At 44.3% G+C, this 22,229-nt stretch overlaps 1 long non-coding RNA gene across 7 annotated transcripts in view; it reads right to left on the reverse strand.

Moving 5' to 3' along the window:
• LOC121074081 overlaps window positions 1-22,229 on the reverse strand; it is a 51,900-nt gene that overhangs the window by 12,091 nt on the left and 17,580 nt on the right. For 6 of the 7 annotated variants that reach the window (XR_005822100.1, XR_005822104.1, XR_005822103.1 and 3 more), the window contains 6 exons: window positions 21,678-21,771; window positions 19,718-19,950; window positions 15,324-15,500; window positions 14,045-14,173; window positions 11,811-11,986; window positions 1,415-1,559 (listed from right to left, as the gene is read on the reverse strand). This is a non-coding gene — a long non-coding RNA (uncharacterized LOC121074081). The remainder of the gene's footprint in view (window positions 1-1,414; window positions 1,560-11,810; window positions 11,987-14,044; window positions 14,174-15,323; window positions 15,501-19,717; window positions 19,951-21,677; window positions 21,772-22,229) is intronic. The other variant, XR_005822105.1, reaches the window with a different exon arrangement.

Consider the following 22,229-nt stretch of genomic DNA (forward strand, 5'->3'; position numbering starts at 1 on the left):
GAGCCAGACCTGGACAAATCTCCTATTTCAAAAAAATTGGGCAGCATAACGCAAGGAGTCTGAGTTTATTGAAATATTTCTTCTGCCAATTTCTAAAAAGAAATTCATTTGGGGAATAAAGATGGCTTTCATTTTGTAAAAGAAATACACAATAAAAAGCATAGTAATAGCCATAGTAACAACCACAAAATATTAAAATTTAGATGCAACATTGCAGCTAATTTGATCTAAATTTAACATTGATATGAGTGGATTATTTTTATACTTCACAGAAGTTTGAGCTTGTTTTTTTTTCTCTCTCTCTTTGAGACAAAAGTTGTGTTTTTTTTTCAAGTCCCAAAAGTTCTTGTGGGATGAGAATAGAAAATATTTTTATCTCTGCAAACTATTTTTGTGAGTCAAGGAGACGCTGTTACCACCACCATGCAGAGAGGGCACCGAAGTATTGGTCTTACTGTTGCTCTTCCCCCTATGGCTTGTGGGAATCTTTTAAAGAGTCTACAAAAGGCAAGCAGCAAAATCAATATTTTAATCCTCTCTTTTTTTTTTTTTTTAGGCCAGATCTGGCATTTCTGGAGGGATTCAGCATCTCCACAGGATTATTTTTTTTTCAACTTGTGAGTTCTTAAGAGTAGAAATCCTAATTAGGCTGAAACGTGTGCTACAGCCATGAAGTGAGTGAAACCACATCTCCCATCATCAGGCCAGGCATCTTCCAGTATAGAGAAACTCAACCTCTACACTCGTGACAGGGTGTGGACTAGCAATGCCATTCAGCAATCTCATGGCTGACTTCTTTATGGTGAAAGGCTCTCAGAAGGACTTTACCCTTGTGAGCAGAGACAATTAACAAGCTCCATGTAGCATGGGCACTGGGGGCCAGACTGCTCCTCACCTTTGCTTGAAGCCTTATTCCCAGGGGCAGCACTCTGGCTCTCCTGGAAGGAACGTGAGCATGAACACTGCCTTCAACGGGCTTTGGACCATCAGTATTAAAAAAAAAACACAAAACATGCCACATTCTTCCCAACAAGATTCACCATTAAAATAGATTAAAGGGAATGGAGAAGAAGTACAGAAGGGATTAAAGGAAACAGGAGAGAGTCCTAGAGTGTGAAAAAAGAGCAGTTCTAGCCTCATTGAAGACAACCAGACTTTTGCCACTAACTTAAAAACAAGCAAGCCTCTACCCAGAGACTACAAAACAGCTATTTCTGCACAAAGGGCTTTTGCTGGATGGTATTGTGGGGCTCTACTTGCTACCATCCAGTTTTCAGGGACACAGGAGAAGAAAGCATGATCTCCTCTGCACCAGGGTGAGCCTGGAGATGCTTGTGGAGAGAGGGGTCACTTTCTTTTATTTCATTTTTTTTTCCTAAGTCTTTATGCACTGAATGTTACTTAGATAGCTAACCTGGAAAGATGAGGGATTTCATCGTTGACTGGCGTGATGTAGATGTAAAGTGTCCCTTGGACTGTGCACTTGCCATCTGTCAGCTGCACGGTAAAACTATCCTCTAGGCTTTCTGTGTCATCATGCATGTACGGTGGCATCCGTCCTGTAGGAAAGAGGGGGGGAATTAGAATGGAAACCGTGGCTCCTCTAAAATCTTAGAACATAGTGATCATGTTATTTATGAAAAGGCACACCATCTCTCTCTGGAAATTAAGACCAGAGTGTTGTGATCTTTAAATACTACACATTTGGTGCCCTAGGAAGCCCAAACTGCTTCCACTGAAAGACAACATCGTTGCCTCTGTGATGCCGATGCCAAGTCATGCAGCAGAGCCTGCACAAACCCATACAGCCCATGGCCCAATGCTGGCACCTAAACCAGGTGTTGGTGCCCCATCTCCATCGCTCCCTCCCACAGCTGCTCATTCCTCAGGGGAGGATTTTGGTATTTTTGTTCCATGGCCTTCCACCTTGCAGGGACTTGCAGCTCGGACCCCTCCCCAGGGGTTAACCCTGTGCTAGCAGCCCTCGGTGGATCCTTTTGTCCTCGCTGCTGTTCCTGCAAACACAGGGGTGGCAGCAGCACTGCGGGGCTCTGCAAGTCCCTCCCAAACCAACCTGCGGAGCAGAGAGCTGGCCAAGCCGCCCCCACAGGAGGCCTCGCTCACTAGTGAGGTACTGGCAATTTCTTCAGTACATTTTGGGGCTAGAGCCCTCCCTCGGTGCCACGCTCCATGGGCACGTGCATAGTCCTTGCCACCATGGCATCCAAGTGCTTCTCACTCAGCTGGTGCCCCAGCTTGCCAACCCCCCGATGTGGTCTGAAAGCACAGGCAGGCACAAGCCAAATTTAACAAGTAACCTAGAAAGTCAGTGACTCAGTGACTGCAGGAAGACTCAAAACAATGCTCTTGGAGACGTGATGTAGCTTCCAACCCCTATGCAGCTCTTCAGCCCATTTTGGGGCAAGGCAATATGGGATCAGGCTGTTTATGGAAACGGCTCAGCTGGTACTAAGAAAGTTGTCACCTTGAATGCACGCAGGTAAGTACATTCAGGTTTTGATGAACTTTTAGTGCTTGAAAGCACTGGGAGATAGGGTTTCAAACTTTTTTGAACTGCAAAGGAATTAAAGAAATTACTAGAAATAATGTTTCATTCAATAAAGGTCATCCTTGCCAACTACCACGAGATACAAAAAAGAAAAATAAATCTTTGCCATTTTCTCTTCTCCAAGGACTTTTGAGGTATATCATAAAAGCAGCACATCCCTTAGGTTTCCCTCCCCAAAAGTACATTGCCAGTTGCAGGCACCATCACCTGCTGAACGCGCCAGACATCTACCAGCTGGAGAGCAAAGCTCAAGCTTGGTCCTCCCAGTCTCATCCACTGTATCGCGATTACTGGTATATGACACGTGCAGACATATTCCTCTCAGGTTTTGGGGTGAGGAGGGGTGTTCTAATAAATCAGTAGCAGTGAGGCACTACTTATTCAAGCCTGATTTTGCAAAATTGGAAACCACGTCCTGTCCCCATCCTAAAAGCAAACAGAGTGTGCCTGGGAGGTCGGGCTGTTGGGATGTCAGGGTGCTGGGATGTCAGGGTGCTGGGATGTCAGGGTGTCGGGATGTCAGGGTTTCAGTGTGTCAGGATGTTGGGATGTCAGGGTGTCAGACACCAACAGCCCTGCTCAGAGCCGACAAGTGTGGCCACCAGCCTGGACACCTCCGTGACCCCAGCAATGCAAGTGGGCTGCTATCATCAGCAACAAGACACACACAACCCCCACAGACATTTTTTTGTTTTCTGCCGCAAAATATTTATGGAAAAGTGCATTTACATAACTGAAAAGATCCATTCAGCTTGTAAGTCTTTGTTGGGGAGAGGAAATCACAGTAATTGACAGCAAACTTTCCAGAGGCTTCTAACACCTGCTTTATATCTTGCTTCAAGCAGCTCGTACAGGCTTGAACATTAAACAACCAAGTAGGATGTTAGCTGTAGGATCTGCCTGTCGGTGCTGAACGGTCCCAGGACACCATCAGTGCATCCTGCAGTGTCACAACTGAAACAGATACAGGATGGGGGCCCCTCCTCGCGCCTGCATCCCACACAGCCCCTCCGACCCCCCCCAAAGCCTCCCTTTCTTTGGAGCATTTTGACTTTGCTGAACTCAGCCTGCAGAACCGCCAGGCTGGAGTTTTTTTAATTTCAGCACGGGCTTTTCAAATTTACCAAACACACCCTTTGCATTAGCGCCAGCCGTTAGCTTCTCAGCTCAAACCCAAACCGTTTGTGGGCTGCTGGGGTGCCAAATCGCCCCTAGCCCGCAGCCGCTTCCTCTCCCCCTGCTCCCGCACCGCTTGGCACGTGTGCCGCCCAGATGCCAAGCCGCGGAAGGGATTGTTTTTATTTATTTTTTCTTTTTTATTCCTTTTTTGTTTTTTCTTCCCCTCACTGCATCTGGCTCCTGCGCAGGGCCTGCAGCACCGCGGGTGCCCTTGGGTGGCTCCCAGGTGCCTGCCTCGCCGTGCCCCGGCCTCCAGCAAGGCCTGGACACGAGGCCAGTGTGCAGCCCAGCTCCCTGTGAGAGCTTGGAGGGTGAAAGAAAGCAATAAATAAATAATTTTTAAAATAAATTTAAAGAAAAGGGGGGGGGGGGGAGGTGAAAGGGGGCCGTTTGCCCTTTGACCCAGGCACAAACTACATTGCGAGTGGCCGCCACTGCCAAGGCCTCAGCGACCTCCGGGAGGCCATGAGCCTGCTTGCTGGGCGGCATGGGGCCGGGGGAGGCAGCCGGGGGCCGGGGCTCGCTGCAGTGAGCGGCGGCTCCCAGCAGAGGCCATCCGCAGCTCGCACAAAGCCGCGCTCCCCAACGGCGGCCCGCAGCCCTGCAGAGGCCCCAGCCTCCCTCCGGCCTCCCTCCCGCCTCCCCGGGGCAGCAGGGCTGGGGTTAAGCCGTGCCTCCTCGTGGGGTGCCGCTGCTCCTCTGGATAAGCCCTGATACAGCAAAAAGCAGATAAAGAATAAAAGGGGGCAAAGGAAAAGTCCAGGACCTTACTCAGGACCCTTATCCAGGACCCTTATCCAGGTGTTGCTGGAGTTCAGGAGGGCAAAGCCATGATCCCGTGCTCCCACCGAAGGATTGCTGGGCTCAGCAGCCCGGGCCCCCCGGCACCTCTGGGTGCCTTTTGTAGCGGGGAGGATGAGGATGGAGGAGCTCAGTGGGACACGAGGTTTGCAACACTGTCCCATCGCCCGCAGGTCACCTTCCCCTGCCTGCCAGGAGGAAACAAAGACCTGTTGAGATTTCCATAATGGTTAAGCTAGAGCCTTCAAAACCAGAGCCATGGGATGTGGGAGACATTTGGCCAAAATATTTCCCAACAGAAATGTTTCCCTTCTGCCTGAGAGAAATCTTAGAGCCTCCCGAGGAAGCGAGCGCTTTGCTATTGGCTGCAAAACCACTTTCTGGAGGCTGGCTGCACAGAAAGGGACTCATCCTGCATCCAGGCTGCCTGGGCCTGGCAAACATGCTGCGCTTGCAGGGAGGCAAGGGGGAAGAGCAGATGCTGCTGTTGCCCTCACTATGTCTCTGCACCTGCCTCTTCCGCACAGGTAGCAGCCCACGAAGCCTACCGGTGTTTCCAGGTTTGCTTTCTCTTCTTTTACCCAGGGGCTGCTACGTATCATCGTTAACGAAACCTTCGTTCACATTATACGGTTCATTCCCACTCGCAGCATATGCTCACTGGAAAAAAAAATACCGCGTGTAGCCCCATTGCAGGATCTTTTTTTGCACTTCAAACTAGTCTATAATATACGATAGAGCGCCAACGCTTTCATTGACATATAGCTTGTTCACTTGAATGTCATGAGAAAGCAAACAAGCGAATCTCAGCAACGCAGATAGCTAGTTATATGGCTAATCTGGCGTGCTGCTTGGGTTTCATAAATAAATTAGTTCAGTCTCCCAAACGAGGAGAGAAGCACGAAGCAGCGATCTCTACATGACTGCTGCCCTTCATTACCATGAGGGCCTGGCTCAATTAGAAATGCCATTTGTTTTGATTACGGGCTTTATCTGCGTAGAACTGAATTTCACCCCAACACCCCGATGGAGCGAGGACTCAGTTTCTGGCTGAAACGCTGGACGTGGGTGACGCACTAGGGGCTGAGGGCTGGGAGCAGAGCGTGGGCGCAGACGGGCTCCTGGCAGAGACGTCCCACGTGCGGGCTGTGGCAGCACCAATTCCTGTCTGCTCTGGGCTGCCAAGCTTCAGCATGCGTGCTGCCTTTTATTTGTTTATTTATTTATTTATTTATTTATTTTTCCTCCCTTCTGGCTAGAAATAGCTCATTAAATATTTAAATTTTCAATTAGTCACTCTGAAGAAAACAAAAGTTAATATTCATTCCTTTCAATGCGGGGCGGGTTTAGAGCAGCCGTGCTCCTCACACACATCAGAGCCAGAGCTCAAACTGCTAGGAATGCATCTAAACTGCATGATGCGCAAAAATAAATAAATAGATAAATATATAAATAAGGCTTCAATCAAAAAAAAATGCAACCCTGCCCCCCCCCCAAAAAAAAAAAAAGAAAAAAGTAGATTTTAAAATAAAGCATTTCAAGTGTTATTTGAAATCATATTTAAGTGGAATGCCTGATAAAATAGCTAGGCAAGATGGCAAATGAAATATTTAGAACTCACAGAGACGTTTTTGCCTTTGCCTCTTCAGTTAGCCAGAGCGTTCCAAAAGATTTTCAGTCTGACTTTACAAAAGTTCCTTCAAATTTTCACTGTCACCACGCAGCCCATTTGCTCTGTTGCAGGGGGATAAGGTGGTGATCAGCCCGGTGCTGTGAAATTTCCATTCCAATATACCATGCCTGAGCCAGCTCACGTGAGCCTTGTCCCTCTTTGCAGCCCGATTCCTCTTCTGCAGGCGCAGAGGGGACACTTCTCTTCCTACACACCCTGCTGAGAGGATGAAATGAAGGCTGCAGTGCAGAGGTATCGGGATCACATCAGCCATTTAGAGAGACCAAGGCAGCCCCATGAGCAGGTTGTGTGGTCCAACTGTACATGAACTGGAGTTACAAAATTAAACAACTCTGCAGATGAGCAGGTTGAAGGTGTGGGGGAGTTTGGGTGTGCTGGGTGGGTAGATGGCCTGGGGGCAGACCTTTGCACCTGGGAAAGTCGTTCCCTGGGTCATAAAGTTCCCATTTATGGAACTTATGTTAGCACTTAAAGGATTGCCTAGTCTTAAAGCTGCTAAAATTGCATGTTCAGCAGGAGGGAAAGCCATGCCTTGACATAGCTTGGGAGAAACAGAGCCAGTTCTGAAAGAAAAATTGTCTCACCTTGAACTTCCAGCAAAACGAAGACAGTTCTTTCAGCAATGGGAAAATTCATTGGAAAAAGCTAATTCAAGTGGCAGAGAGATGGGTGGGCTTGTTAGCAGGGACAAGTGTACTTGGGGGCACTGTAAACTCTTAGCTAGGAAGTCAGGCCCCTGCATAGATGTGAAGTGCTGAATTTCTCCCCATCAGTGCTCAAAGTCTATTACCTGTATTTGACTAAGACATTTCTTCAAGTAAAACATCCAATCCCAAAATGAAAGCTTAAAAAAAGCCGACAGTGCACACTGCTTCTGTTATGTTCCACACTTAGCAATTTTGGCAGATAAAAATGTGCCTTATTTGTCCCAATTCATATATGGTGTATTTCAAGGAATATGGTGCTCATGCTCACATTTTTCATGATCTTTCAAGCACAATTTAAGTTCAATTTAGTCTAAAATAGCCAGATTCTGCGCTCAGCATTCAGGATATTGAGAGCATGATCCCACAGCACTGAGCTCAACTTGTTTTATGCCACTAAAATCAGTGTGAGCAGAAGCAGGTGTTAATCTGTACTACTCGTACGTATCAGGGAAGAGCTGATCCAGCCTTTTAAAACAGGAATTTCATGGGCATTTCGAGTACAACAGAAAGAAAAAGGAGGTACCTAGGTTATATGGGCTCTCTGTAAATGAAATGTGAAAGAGGAGGCAGACATAGCAAGTTGGGCCAATATCACCCAATAAGACTTACGGATTACTTGGTGGACTTTCAAAAAAGCAACTCAGCAGAGTTCTCTTCTATGAACAGTTGCAAGGAGGGACCAATGTCACCAATGTCACCCTTATGGAAGTCAGGGTGCCCTGCCAACATGTTCACTCCAGCTACAGAACGAATCCTGCTTGACATGCCAGAGGGAATGTGCTTACAAAATACTGGCAAAGATGCTTCAAAGAGTTGGACAAAGGACAGATTGTGCTCTTCATAACCAAAGACCACTTTCTGTCCTCATTTTTTTTAAAAAACAAAACTGGTATGGGTACATAAGAGAAAAAATACTCAAATTTCTATTACGTATACAGGAGTAGTGACTGAGTGCTAAGCTCTCTCCACACACACAGAGCTGGTACTCTGGCCTAACGCCTGCAAGGTTTATTTATCTGCTGCTTCATCCTAAGCTGTTGCATTGCAAGTCCCAGTGGCTCTCTCCAGCCCTGCTGTGTAGTCTGAAGCAGAAGATACCCATCTAGGGAAGCGAAACACAGCCGCCTATTTTGTGCAACAAACCAGCTATGAAAACAGTTTAAAAGTTGACCATAAGGCAATAAACATTTGCAATTGTCCATGACTAAACTATAGATTTTATATATTAGAAAAACCTGCCAAACCATTGCAGACAAAGGAAGGAAGGAGTTGAGAGTTCCTGGCTTCTGGCCCTGTTCTTGGTCCTCTACACCAGACCCAACTGTCCTTGTGATAAATGCAAGTAAACTGTTGTAGAAATAACACCAAGCTTAAAAATTCTCACTGAGGTTCCCCACGCACTTCAGGATGCCGTGGCACTGTCAGATACATGGGGGGAACATATTTTCATCATCTCTTTTGCTGGTGCCCTCTCTTACCCAAAAGCACTCCAGCATTCTCCCAGACGTCAAGTGCTGGCATTTCAAAGGCCACAGCTTGCTCAGGATCAAATACGCAGCAGTTGTTGCCCTTTCTGTTTAGGCCTTAAGCCTTGAATCAACAGTAAGAATCCCGGACATGGGAAAATACAGTGCTGACAAATACGTAATTTAATTAAATAGGCTGACATTGTTTAAGCAATAGCCCTTTCCTCTGATCCATCTCTCTCAGAACTCTTTGTCTTAATATTATGGTCTACTTGAAACACCCGAGCTCATGAATGGATTAAAGAGGGATTCATTTGTTTTATTTATTATTTTTACTGCTTTGCTTGGCTTTTTACAAACAGGGGAGGCACAGCCCTCATTTAGAATTCACTGGAACATGCACATTCTTTCCTCCTCCCCTGCCTACAGAGGGTTGAAAAAACTATAACAAAAAGATTGCAACTGCTTCAAAAGTACAAAAACTCTTGGGTAATTTGTCATCAACATTTACAGATTAACAAAAGAAGCTTTAGAAAACAATCATTTCAAAACCTAGATAGGATACACATGTACTGCAACAGTAAATTGTGGGATTCTTTAAAAAGAGCAAGCCAATTTTTTTACCCAATTACTTTTTGTTCAAAATCACAGTAAAGAGCCAATATTACAAACTTACCTTTTTGCATTCTGATTAAATTCAGACTTTGATTTTAATGCGCGAGTCCTTGTGCTCTCCCAAATATGATCTCAGTATTGTAATACCTCACTGTGATGGTTGTGTATCCCTTGAAATGCATCATTGATGCATTATATCAGCAAGGACTCAAGCTTCCATTTATCTTCAAATATTTCACAATCCACTGCAGCATATTCTCAGTTGCAATTTTTGCTTTCAAGTTTGGCCACCATGTGTGTAGCATTAATTTCTCTGTTCACATGTAATTCATTCAGGGACTTACACCAGCTGAGAACCACATATGGAGGCCCAGATTTACAGAGCTTTTATTTTGTGCCATGGAAGCCTACAAGAAACAATTTTCTGTTTGAATATTGAGTGTTTACAGAGGTCTTGTTGTTCACTAGAGACAGCGGATTATGAAATCATATTCTGCAAGAATCCCATCCAAAAAACCTGGCTGTAGCATTTATTAACTCCTCTTTGTTCCAATGCTCACAGGGTTCTTACGGGGCAATTGAACATCACTTTTCCCCTCTCAGGGTTTGTTGATTGTTATTACTATTTACCACTTAAAAAAAATAAAATGATCCAGTCTCAGCCAGTTTCTGTTGTGTCTGCCATTACAACAACGTTGAGTAACCAAGACATGGCAGCAGAGACAGGGATGAGGACTGGGACTTGGGTCTCAAGCAGACCAACACATCGGCTCTAAAGCTTACCACAGCTTTCCTGCTGCTTGTACTGGATCTGAAGATGTGCATGGGGATCTTTTTTGATGAGAAACAGTGAAGAAATTATTTGTATTAAGGGTATTCACATCATACAGCTCACTAGGGTCCCCAGAGTAGGCACCTGTACCAGGCAACTGATGTTTGGGGTTGAGAAGATGCTTCTATTTTATCATATTTGAGTCAGCTCCAAAAGCAGATCTCTGTAAGGCCCTTCTGTGGCATTCATTTAGTCTTGTTTTGAGAAAATAATGACACATATTGAGTGACTAATGTCCCACATAATTAATCCTGTAGCTCCTTATTTATCAAGATTTCAAGGGGAATGGAGCATTCTGATGGAAGGCAAGAATTTCTGAAGTTAAACCCAATGCTGACAATAATCCTTGTAGGGATGCTTCAAGTGGAAGCCCACCTGTGTCAGAGACCTGGAGGAGACACCGCACGCTCATGGCTGTTTGGGAGAGGAGATGGGGTGGAGGTTAACTGATGGGGGATGCTCAGTCCCAGTTGCTGTTGGAGGTAATGGAGCCGGGTGGACTTGGGGTCTGGTCCCAGAGAGACCTGACAGCCTCCCTGGCGAAGGATGGAAAGTGTGAATTGACTTTAATTAGGGATCGCCTGTGTGGCCTCCGATGTATCAGTTTAAGTCAAACATTAGCAACTGTCAATTTCTTCTTTCACCCAAGACCCGAATCCTGTAAACACAAGGACCATAACAAATCCCTGAAGCAGGCTTTAGCACACATATATGGAAAACATACTAAACTATAAATACTGTATACCATATGGCATTGAGATTATCTAATTTCACTTCATAACTGGTGATAAAATGACCAATCAACTGACGTGTAGAATGAAATGTCAAGCCAACGATTCAGCTAGCCTTAATACGGCTCTGAGGTTTCATCATATCCTATTGCACCCTAAAAATAAGCACACACCTATTTTGCCGGTACCGAGAGCATGAACATCATAGGAATCTGTGCAACAGGTCTGCCAGCAAAGCCAAAATTTGTCCTAGTTTCTCTGCAGGTATGTTATGAGTGAGGAAGCTAGATTATGAGGACACCCACTGTAGCAGAAAAGAAATTTTGAACTGTGTATTTATTTACTTATATGAAAAAAGTATTTGGGGAAGGTTTTACTCATCCATTTTTTACCTCAGTGCTAAAATCAATTGATTTAATCATTGCACAGACCACAGTTCTAGTGTTCTGCTTCCCTTAATTATTGAGGGCTTGTACTCCAGCAGCGAGGTGTCAGCCCTCAGGAACGGATCAGCACTTTGAAGACCAAGATCAAAGTTACTGTTATATTCCTGAGCTGAAGAAAAAGGATTTCATCATTTGCTGAATTCATGGTGAAAAAGAGAGGAGCCACCAAGGAATTGCTGAATGGTGTCTCTAATAGAAATCACAAAGTGGTCTGCAGTGGTGCCTGAACATTCATGCTTAGAGAGAACATGGTTGGTATGGCCTGCTTGGAGACACTGGAAGTCAAATGGACCTTGGAGTAATGCAAAAGACTAAAACCATGCAGAGCTTTAAAAATGTCTCTAAAACAAGCATTAGTTTATTTCATAGTTAAACGCCAATGTCATCAGCTCTGATTTTGTGGGGCCTCAGCCCCAGAAGCAGTGAGATTGATCAGTCTACAGATCCATTTCCCAGGAGAGTGCTGAAAAACGGCTTTGTTGGCTCGTTTAAAATTAGCTTGGGTACAGCAGTTATGAATATACTGTGCAGAAAATTGTGCCCTGAATGATAAACAAATAGGTTGCTATGATTTGATGCTATTTTAATAGCTGGTGATTAACCAAATGAATGCCATTTGGTCTGGTCTGATTCGCCAAATGGTTCCTCTCTCCTACCAGCCAGTCAGCTGTAAAGCAGTGCCCCATATAGCTATGTACTTTCACCATATAAACTCTGATAAAATAATTTTTAGAGGAATAGTAGTATATTGTAAGATACATACTCACTTACATCAATCTTAGAATTGATTTCCTTGTATCCAGCTGAAGGAAGAGCATTCTCTAGAAAGGCATACTGAGGGTTTGTCTTTGACATGAGGTTAGGGTCCTTGGGGTCTTCTTCATCAGAAACATTCAGATATTTCAAGTGCATACATGCTTAAGATCCCCCATCCACCACAAACACATCTACGGAGAAAAAAAGCAGATTAACATGACTCTAGCTAGTCTGAACAAAGTGCTTCCTTGCTTCAGTTATCAAGAACTGGTCAGCTGATGAAAGCAAGACCCTGCCATACTCCAACAACAGCTTGATTTTCAATGCAGTGATAATCAGCTTGAGGACTGCTGACTGGTCATAGAAGAACTTGAAACTGAGAGCCTGCAATCAACAATGCACTACTGGTGTTAAACCAGAAGCAGGAGAGGAACCAAAGCCTCTCCTGACTTCTTGTTCACTCTGAAGTGGATCTATTTGGTGTCTATTTGGTGTAGGATGAGATCCTTTCCCAGACATCCCCGTGCCAGCCGCAGAGGTTGTGGCCCTGAGATGTTCATCCCTGCTCTCTAACGGAGGATGCCCCGAGATGATGGGTGTGAGCACCTTCAGCCCCCAGCCCAGGCCAGGTGGGGGAGGTTAGCACCGATGCTGCTGCCCAGCCCAGGGACAGCAGAGCTTGTCCTGCCTTGTATCGATGTATCACACAGCCACATTACTAAGTCCACTTTGTTATTTTATGTCTAGGTCTTGCTTTATCTACTTCAGTTGGAATTTTGCCTTTTTAATTTTTTTTTAGCATGGGTTATTTTTACGAGGGAACACTCTAATTGGCACCTCAGTACCAACAGCAGTATGTCTCAGGTGGACCCGGCCAGTGCCTCGCTGTGTCCCCTCAGGGTACATTAATTAGCACGACTGCACTGGCTCATGTCGCTGCCCAGTTCTAGCTGATGCCAGAGGTTAAACTGTCCCCTGACTGTCACCAATCTGAGCTCTGAATAGCTCTTCATATGCACAGTGCAAGTTAGCATTGCTCTTTGCGGGGGGGGGGGACTGATACTGAACAAGCCCCTTGCTCCTTTGCTGCCCGTCTCTTATGGATTTGACCTTGGAAGGTAGCAAAGAGGTGTGATGGAGCAGAAAATGAGGTGAGGGCTGGAGAAAGCAGAGTAAAACAAGACAGAAAAGAAATAGGTGCAAACAAAAAACTGTGGCAAGAGTATGCACAGCTTAAAAATGCTAAACAAATGCCTGATCCAACGAGATGCTGAGAATATGCTGAAAGCAGGACAAAACCTCTCATTTCCCTGTAATGCCATTGAGAACTGATCCTCAGGCATTCATACCCAGTAAGAAATCTGGCATTGTGCAACACAGTAAAACAAAACAAAAATAAGAGACCCAAGTCTGAGCAAAATCCTAATTTCTTATGATTGGCAGTGCTAGAAATTAATACTCAGAATGGATTTCTGAGTGGTAATTCAAAGGTTTGCCTTGCCCTAGCATTTGTTTGATTTTTTCTTCAGTATTTTTTAAGTAGTCACTTTGCACCATGCTTGAACAAAAAGGATAAAGAAAAATATTAACATTTAACTTAAAAATTCTCACTTCCTTGAAAAAAAATGGATAAAAAGGAAAAAAAATGGTTAAAAGAGTTTCTTAATTCAGTAATTTAATGGCTCTCACTTAGACTTCTCCAATTCCTTTACCAATTACTCGGACCCAATGTCACAGAACACTTCTGTGTGAACGTTGCTCTGTGCAGGTAGTTGGTGAACTTCTTGTGTACTTAAAAAGATAAAGTGCAATTTTAAATGCTTTGCTGAATTGCACAAAACAGCAGAGTAATTTTTGTCCCTATTCTGTGAAAGATGAAATGGGGACATGGGAGGTTTTAATGTTAGTGTTATCAGAAGACTCCACAAATTGTGGTTTCTTCCACTTTTGGGACTGTCAGAGGCACTGGGCAACACCACCTTCTCCTGCTCTTGTCACTAGACAATGCTGCCTTCTTCCCCAGACAAGCACAATTCCTGCGTTATTTGCATTTCATTTCTCCGTTACACGAGATAGCCACGTTGTGTTGCTGCACAAAGAGGGGCTTTGTTTCCCAACCAAAGGCAGGCAAATAACTAGCTATTGAAATTTAAAAGGAACGGAATAATGCGACAAAACGCCACGTTGCTGGAATGCTTCTGCTCAAGAGCGTGCCTGCACAGATGGAGCAGAGCCTTGTCACCAGTGACCTTGTTCGCTCTTCCGCACCAGTTGCATTTTCCAAGTTCCTTACTCCTGCTGCAGCTCCGGACCTCCCGTTCTCAGTGGTATTGCAACTTGCCAGCACGCATCTCTGAACGGGAACTCTTGAGCAAATCCTTTAAAAAAAATCAAAAGAAAATTATATCACATTGATGTGATATAAAGCAAGTGATTGCTGTGTTGGTGTAGCAAGATCATATCAGCTGCCCTTCACTGCCTGGCAATTTCAGGTTGCCTCACCATCACAGGCAGATGCTCTAGTGCCACCAAACTAAAATACCTAATCAGCTGCTCCTATCCAGCAGTTCAAAAGGAGCCATTTGGAGATTTTCCTTTCATGCAATCTTCGTACGAAATTGGGATTAGACACCTATTTCATCATTTTTGAATCATTACTGGTTCTACAGTAAACGTGGATCCCAGTGACAAAACAGATCATAAAACACCCAGAATGCTGAGAGCTTCCTGGCATCTCCGAGAACTTCAGGCACTGCAGGCAGCAGTGAATACAAGCATGAATACCAGGACTCGAGCAGCCTTACAGCAGGGGAGCATCTGCCTGGGGAGCCCAGCGCCCAGCATAGAGACCTTGGGCAGTGTGGCACAGAGAGCACACCACGCTGTTCCCTGGTTGGGATGTTCCCTGGTTCTGCTTTGACAGCTCAAGTGCTTTCTCAAGAGTCACATTAAAATGCATCAAGCTAGGAGAATTATGCCCAAACACCGAGCCCAGCCTTAACCAGGTAAACTCCCATCCAGCCTGCAGCATAAGCAAAGACGGTGGGATCTGCAAATTGTAATTAACTTGCTAAAGTAGGTCAGGACTGTGTATTGCAGCACAGGGGTACTCTGGCTTTAATGATTTCAAATATTTTGAGAAGCAAACTGAAAACACTTAGTCAAATTAAGTGTTTTCTCTGAGCTGTCAGCATTGCCAGCATTGCCAAGATGAACAGGATAAATTGGATTAGATGCAGTCTATATGCTTCAAATCCTAATGGAAAAGGATCCAAAATGTAACGCAATGCACAGAGGCAAAGCAAATATTATATATTGTCTGTAAAGCCGCAGATCTCAGCTTAGTGATTAGCCAGATAGTTTGAAATGGCATGAGTCATCTCCAAGAGAAGCTGCTGCTGGCTCCATGCAGCCCAGCTTGTGACAGTCTCTGCCTGCTCACGAAGGATTTTACAGCTGGGAAACAGCGTGGTAAAGGAATGCTAATTTGGGTTAAATATGAAAGTGAAATTGTGTTAGACAACATACCCACATGAGTCTTGGGCCACTGGTTATCAATGGGCAGGGAAGCATGATTCAGATCATAAACTGGGAGAGCAGCACAAGGCTGTAGAGGTGGATGAAGAGCTTCACCAAGACAAACTATTCGCTGCTCTTGTCCCTCCATCAGAGATGGACTGAAGGTGCCCAGGAAAGGACGGTGCTCTAGGGAGGATCAGAGATCGCTGGTCCGGAAGCCATACTCACAGGGAACGTGTAAACTACTCCAAGAGCATTGCTTCCCTTGGAAAACAGCTCAAGTATTTATAAACATTTAACACTTTAGCACAGACTTAGCTTTTCTGATTTCAATGCCAGTTAATGTGGCTTTCAAAAAAGAGTCTGGTTTTGAACACAGCCTCTGCAGCTCCAGGCTTGTTTAGTGACCAGTGTTTAGTGCCATCAGCTAACGCAGATCCCTGATACTGGAGTGCAAAGATTTGGATAACAGGCAAAGCAGTGAAAGGAATGAGCACTTCAGGAGTGTCTCAATGCTTTCTGTGAGCAAGAGTGCTGCAGTACTTAATAAGATAGCGAAGATCTGTGTTATTGCCAACAGATGGAAACAGTCTGAAACCTGCAGGTTGGGGGGGTTCGCTGGGTGGGAGGCAGGGTTAATCGCAGCTGAAATTTGGAGGGAGCACATGGAGATGTGGCTGTCACCTTCTGCCCCATGCACTCATAAACAGTCGGCACATAAAGCCCCTTTCACAGATGTTTTATGCTCCAATTGTGAAGTTTCTTGCCTCCATCTGAGAGCTGTTCAGAATCTTTCTCTTCTGCTGGACAGAAACCACCCTTTTCCATGGCAGTTTGCATGCTTGGTTTTGTGCTGATACTGTCTATTAGTGTAAATAGTCTAGTTTTTTTTTTTTTGGTGGATTTTTATTTATTTATTTATTTTAAGCTTTCTCTGTTTATATCAAGGTACTTAGAGGTACCTCCAGCTCCCTCTCAGGCTTTGTTTTGCTGAGTTCAACAAGCCAAACTCTGTTATGGTAGACTCTCCATTCTTTGGATTATGCCATTAGTTTTTCCCTATGCTAATTCTGGTTTGACTTTGTCTTTCTGGAGCTTGTATGCCCAGATGATGCCTGCCCAGTGCTCTGCAACAGCATTAATAGTTAATTCATACTAGACACCCACCACTGACTGGAGACATGAGCACTGAGCACCTCACAGTTTAGGCTAAGGGGTCTCCAGGTTGGTTTGCTCTCCCCACCTCTTTGCCCTCATCCTCCAGTTCCTGAAATAAAGCATGCAAAACTGGCCAATGTCTTTGAAAAATTATGTGCAGTGTTGCAAAGGAAGCCAATGGAAAAATTAGGAATAAACCCCAACTAAGTCATTTACTTAAGCCACATGAATACAAATATCAAACAAGAGTATCTAAAACATCAACAAATTATGATAAGTAGCTAAAACACAGAAGTTGTCATCACCATGTCTGGACAGAATTTTGACAAGTCCTCAGATAAATCTTCTCCATCTCCTTTTTCTACAGACAGTTGATATTTTGAACAGAAATTCTCAAGTCAAAAGATGTACATCAATTTTTAGTTCTAGCAAAAAAAAAAAAAAACTAGACACACAAAGCAGATGCTTTTCACTAAAGTTTTTTTACATTAAAAAAAATCTTTTATCATGAAGTTGGTTTAAAAAATTGTCCAACTGGTTCCAAACAGTAGTGGTGAATACAGTTCCCAGTGGAGACAGACTACAGATGCATGTTAGCATCTGTTCATCTGACAGTGTACAAATCCTTTAAAACTAATAAAAGGCTTCTACTTAGCTAGGCAGTGCCACCAAGCATTATAGAGGGATCAGCCTCAAAGTTCAGCTTAAAAAAAGTATGTACTGTAATAAAATAAGAAATATCAGTTATGTAAGTAAAGAAGTATGCATGTAGCATTTACTCCTATAAATTGAGCAGGTCTCAGTGCTGTAGTGAATTGATTTTTTGTCATGCCCAAACTCAACTGCATCTTTAAGAAAATCGAAAAAAACAGCTCAAAGAGAACCAAAGGGATCTCATGGAATATGTTTCGGAGGATCCGAGAGGCACGGAAGACCCAGCTTCCACAAATGCTTGATGCAGCTGATCTCAAGGCAGACATATATTATTTAGCAGCAACGAGGAGGCATCCACTCACAAAGACAATACCCGCCAGGAGCAGCGTTCAGGCGGGTAGTACAAAACTGGCAGCGAGGACAAAGTCTGCTCTGCCCATGGGATGAGAAACTCTGCTGCTGGGAGAGAGAGCAGAGCAGCAAGGAAAGCTCTTCCCCAACTCAGGAGCTGCTGCCATCACAGACGGAAAGAAAAATAACTACAAGAAGGCAGCAAAAAAGAGAAGCAGGTTTCGACCTCAAAAGAAAGATTAATGTGTAGAAGTAGAGCTCTTCTCCAGGCCAGTGGCTTGAACAGTGGGCTGCCATCTATGATATCTGTACAGTGGTAGACTAATTGCTGTCATAGAGAACTGAATGATAGCTGGTCTGGATAACACATACCCAAAATGCCAACAAATAAATTGCTGATTTTTTCTCCCCTGTACAACTCATGCATTTCACAAGATGACTGTCTTTTAACGTTCCTGCACTACTCCAAACACACTTGAGAAGAGGAACAGGGAGAAACTGTGGCATTCCATTGTGTATTTAAGCACAGTTTCAAAGTAAAGACAGGAAAGTTACATGGCAAAGAAATTGCCCAGAAAAACATAACATTTAAATGATGGCTCCACTAAAGACAACAAGGATAATAGGGCAACCTGAGTTCAAGGAATTTATTCCAGGTAATTCAGTGCAGCAGCCTGAGAGGTCTAGGGCACAGTCCGGGAAATGTAAGTGGTCAGAAATCACTCCCAAAGCAGACTATTTAGCATTTGTTTGGGATGCCTATGAAATAAGTTACAGCACTGTGTCATTGCACAGTTGTGCATGCAAGCCCAGCAAAACCAAGGTGAGTAAATGCAACAGTCTGACCCCCAGCTAGGACATTTCTGCCGTACAAACTACTGGGTTACAAGTCTCAATACAACAAATACTCTTTTTATTTTCAAATTGTTCTGTCAGAATATTAAAGGCTGTTGTTGTGATAGTGAACAAGAAGCAGTAGCAGTGTTTAAAAAGAGTAGGTTGAATTTTGATTTTCCTTTCTAAATGTGTGCCAAAAATCACATTTGATATTAACACACACACCAAACTTATTTTAATGAATTATGAAAGGCATATTAAAGGAGTACCTGTAAGCCACACTTTTATATAAAGTCTAAACATTGAATGAGATGATGTGATCAGTGCCCCAAACTACTGGTCTCTGAAGGGATAAAAATCAACTTTTGACAATTATAGCTGCTTCTGCAGCTGCAGGGTGAACATTTTCTTCATTGTCAATTTATATTTCCTTTCCTTCAGTTCAATAGCTGATTCATTTGAGTGCAGACACAGATGAGGAGCTGAGGCACAGGAATGTTTGTTTTCTCTCTTCTGAATGATGAGAGCAGACCAACATCAGAGCGTGATCCACTACTTCTGAATCCTTGAGGGACAAATGGTGACAAAACCATCAGACTGATTAACTCAGGGCATTTTCCCGGTGTCAGTAATTTATCAAGTTTTAAAATACTAGATACACTTTACCTTCATTTTTTTGATATATCAAGCAAGTTTCACACAGCTTGAGTTAGCAAATAAAATGCCTTCATAAAGACAGCGGCTCATGATTTTGCTTGAGTTGCAATTTTCATCTGAAAACAGTTTGCCACAAGTGGAAAAAAAAAATCTTTGCAGTAATTAGAACCATCAAACCCCATACCCTAAGACGACGCAGGGCAAACAGGGACAGGCAGAAATCCCAAAGTTAATGGAGTGACATCAGAGCTCTGCAGTTCTTGTGAATCCCGGTGATGTAAGCTGCACCCAGTCACTCAGTCCCCTTTGGTCTGAGCAGCAGCCCTCCAGGCTCAGTCCCCTGGAGTTTAAAGCCTTTTAGAGTAAAGTATGAGATGATTTATTAAGGCGGATCTATTGCCTCTTAGTACCTTCTGTACAGAAATAGACAGTTTTTTGATGGGTATTAAGTTACGTTATTTACATGTATATGCAATGCATTATCTGCCTGCTTCTCACAAACAAGTACCAAATGTCCTTGTCCCGCTGGTGCACAGTGAGGCTGAACCTCTCCACAGGAACCAAACTCCGTGCTACTAATGCAGAACAAGTTTTGAAACGCATGATTTAAATTAAGGCTAAGAAGCCTGACAATTTAAACCACTTTTGATACAATTAATTTTCATAAAAAAGGACAAAAAGAAAAAAAGAGGGAGAGAGAGAAGGAAAGTACAAACACTGCCATGAAGATCAAAAGTCTGTCCTACCGGTATGTACACAGGTCTTCAGATCGCATCCAGTTGGGACAATTGATCCACCACGACTCTTGTCCTTTGTATCACCCCCATGCTGGAGCTGTGCAGTCACGTACATCAGTCAGCTCCATGCCACCACCTTCGGCACATGGTGCAGGGAGAGCTCGGAGGTGGTCCTGGCTTGGACACCCAGCCCTGCCTGTGATCCCTGCCACGGCTCTGGGGCTCGCACTCACCCCCATAGTCTGGATGGAATAAGAACGGAGGATAGGGAGGGATGATTTCCAAGTGCGAATGAAAATAAAAGAAAATTATTATTTGTTTTCACATGCTAGCAGCAAGCAGTGTGGGAACCTGTATTACAGACAAGTCATCTTGTCTGGTACCCATAAAGAGACACCACATTTTGAGTCACTTACACTCTCAGACCTTCATTCGATTATCACGGTCGATCGATCAGTACCTCTTTGCATCTCTCAGGGGTACAGATACCTGTCAGAAAGTAGAGAGTGCACTAATCCTGCACTGTAGCGTGGTCACCTGTGGTTTCCAGTCATGGCGATTTTTATTTCCAGACATGTTGAATTTTGTTACCTGATCTTTTTTCTCATCAGCCAAGACAAAAAAGTAGGATTTTATTGTACCATCAAGTGAGAGTCAACTTTCCAGAGAGAATTCCAGATTTTTATTACATTCTCAGGATCCAAAAACCACTAGAAAACTAAATATTTCAGCTAAAGACCAAAGCATTCAGCCAGAGTATTTCATGGGACTTACAAAGGAAGGCAGTGGAGATGTGTTGGAGTGTGAGGGAGCCCTGGCACAGGCTGTCCAGAGGGGCTGTGATCTCCCTTTTTGGGGGCTCCCAAAGCCGCCTGGATGTGGGGTGGGCCCTGCTCAGGGTGGCCCTGCTGGGGCAGGGGGGGACCCAGGGGACCCTTCTGACCTCAGCCACTCCGTGATGCAGCTTCACCAGGTGCCAAAACCCACAGCGAAGAATGTGAACATAAACCATCTGAGGTACAGCACCCACAGAAGCGTAGTCAAAAGAAAATATATCAGCTTTCACCAAAAAGAGCATATTTTATGTTCCTGCCATAAAATGGATGGAAATTTATGCTGTGCAAGCTGGAGATCTGCCCTACAGCACTCCCTGCATCCCCAGGTGACAAACCAGAGCACGGGCCGCTTTCTGATCCTATGTATGAAATCTTACTTATAAATACTGTTAATTAAAGAATCAGAGTCATGGTATGCAACCAGGCATCATCACTGATTCCCCTGGTCCTGCATGGCCCACTCAGAGCCAAAACTCCCCTGAGTAATCCAGGCTTCAAATGCAACCCCTAGGAAGAGGCATTTTAAAAACCAGTCAAAATTATGGGTTTACAGAAAGAGTATCCAACATTTTGCTGTACGCAGATAACTTCAAAAGGCCTGTACTTGGAGAAAATAGCAAGGAATAGGAAGAAAACAATCTTTCCCAGTTTTGTTGACATGTTAAGAACCAGTTCTGCGAAGATTTAAAGCCCTGGTTTACCTCCATAAACTGGGCTTTTCAAATTGCCTGCATTCTGCCCCAAATCTGCAGCCAGCAGTTCCTGTTGGCGGGTCTCCCACAGCCCCTGAGTTCGGAGGGGTCTCAGTTTTACTACTGACTATTCACCAGCTGAAACTGTAGGCCATATGAAAGGGGTCCCATCTGACAGCCTTATTAACACAAATGATTTTTATTCTGCATGCCTGGGTAAGCCATGGGCACATGCCTGCGAGATCAAGGCCTTGGTCATTAATAACTTGGGCAATCGTTTCACCTAGAAGCCACACTCTGTCTACACAGAAACCTTTCCGGGAATCTGGTAAAAAGATTGATGAAAATTAAACATCTACTTAGTGAAGCTGAAGTAACCAATATATGATTAATACTTTCCAATTATATTTCAGTACAGTACATTGCTGAGTTTGTTATTACCTGCACTCTTAACACTCCATCTGCAGTGTTAAATCCATCTGTTGCTGAAAATATGACTATATCTTCAAGGGTTTCTGAATCATCATGCTGGTACCTTTTAACATAATTATAATGAAGAGTGATATTCATTATCCAGCGGAAATTAGAAACCTATAAATATGAGGGAGGGGGAGCAAGGGAAGAACGGAGGTCCAGCACTGCCCACTCTCACAATAGATCATGTTGGCTGCTGCCACTTAAAATATTGCTCCTGACTCTGGTCTTGGCACAATCAGCTCCACTGGTTTCACTGGTGTTTCCTGATGGCTACCACGGGGACCTGGTCGCTCAACTTTATTCAGAGGTGGGCAGGAGAATAGGTGTCAACATGAGGGCATGGACACACCAGTAACCTAAAGAGTGTACACCCCAGCCAGAGCTTCTGATGGGGCAGGACATCAAACCTTGAGAAGTCCTCACCCATACGAGGAGAAATGGCTGAGCTTACCCAGGTCTGCCTGCCAGGGGGGCTCTTACCAGGTGAGATGGCAAGAGGAAAGCTCCAGGCATTGC

Source organism: Cygnus olor, chromosome 8 (assembly GCF_009769625.2).
Source record: "Cygnus olor isolate bCygOlo1 chromosome 8, bCygOlo1.pri.v2, whole genome shotgun sequence".
NCBI classification, from domain to species: domain Eukaryota; kingdom Metazoa; phylum Chordata; class Aves; order Anseriformes; family Anatidae; genus Cygnus; species Cygnus olor.